At 43.5% G+C, this 1,415-nt stretch overlaps 1 protein-coding gene and 1 pseudogene across 4 annotated transcripts in view; one reads left to right on the top strand and one right to left on the bottom strand.

Moving 5' to 3' along the window:
• Golga4 (golgin A4) overlaps window positions 1–1,415 on the bottom strand; it is a 144,668-nt gene that overhangs the window by 118,711 nt on the left and 24,542 nt on the right. The window lies entirely within an intron of this gene.
• Window positions 799–1,409, top strand: LOC101584674 (annotated as a pseudogene).

Raw genomic sequence — 1,415 nt, forward strand, 5'->3', positions numbered from 1 at the left:
TGAGTCTTAACTGACCTTAGAAGGCTAGGGCCAAAATGTTGGCTTTCCTTGTATCCCTCCTTTTTCTCTAATTTTGGTCTGCAAACAGGTTGTTAACCATCCAGAAGAAAAGCTTAAAGCAAGAGCTTTAACATACAGCTCTGTGCAGAACACTGGTGTATGTCTTGAAATTCAATCTCCAGCACTGCAAAAGAAAGCAATGGAAAAAAATAAATAAATAAATGGGAAAAAATCCCAAAGCAATATGGAAAAGATGGAAAACCGAATATAGATACATTATGGGAGATAAAACTTAATCCGTATCTCCCACCAAACTAAAAAATCATCTCCAAAATTGAGAATAGGCCTAAATGTTACAACAAAACAAGACAGGGCTGGGGAGATAGTTTGGTGGTCTAAGCGCCCACCTGGCAAGTACAAGGGCCCTAGTTCAATCCCTGGTACTGCATGCCATGCCAGCCCTTGGAACCAGGTGTGGTAGCGCATATCTGCAAGCCTAACGCTGGGGAGGCTAAGACAAGAGGATCACTATGAGTCCAAGCTGCATAGCAAGACCCTGTACCAAATCAATCAATCAATCAATCAATCAATCAATGCTTTTAAAAAAGTTTAAAAGCAATAAAAAAAACCTCTCCTGTAACAATTCTTTAACAAAAATTAGCCATCAAATTAAATACTGATGAACTAGAGAATAGTAAAACTAAGAACGTCTGTTCATCAAAGACAATACTAAAAAGAAATGCAACCTGTTCTCCTTGTTCTTCAGCGCTTACCCTCCGTAGTTCCTTATTACTTTCTAATCTCCAGGATTTGAATTCGCTGCCATGTCTTCTGAAGAAGGGAAGCTCTTCGTCGGTGGGCTCAATTTCAATACAGACGAGCAGGCACTGGAAGACCACTTCAGCAGCTTTGGCCCTATTTCTGAGGTGGTTGTTGTCAAGGACCGGAAAACTCAGCGATCCCAGGGTTTTGGCTTCATCACCTTTACCAATCCAGAGCATGCCTCAGATGCCATGAGAGCCATGAATGGAGAGTCCCTGGATGGTCGCCAGATCTGTGTGGACCATGCAGGCAAATCTGCCCGGGGCACCAGAGGAGGAGGTGCTTTTGGGGCCCATGGACATGGTCACAGTTACTCTAGAGGTGGTGGGGACCAAGGCTATGGGAGTGGCAGGTATGACAGTCGACCTGGAGGATATGGATATGGTTATGGGCGATCCAGAGACTATAGTGGCAGCCAGGGAGGCTATGACCGATACTCGGGAGGGAATTACAGAGACAATTATGACAACTGAGAGGCTTGAAGACATGACATGCACAAGGAATAACACTTCTCATCCAGGATCGTCCTTCCAAATCGCCGTATAAAGATTTTTGAAGCCGTGCTGAAACTTGATTAGTATATTTACTATTTT

Source organism: Octodon degus, unplaced genomic scaffold (assembly GCF_000260255.1).
Source record: "Octodon degus isolate 3935 unplaced genomic scaffold, OctDeg1.0 scaffold00071, whole genome shotgun sequence".
Lineage (NCBI taxonomy): Eukaryota > Metazoa > Chordata > Mammalia > Rodentia > Octodontidae > Octodon > Octodon degus.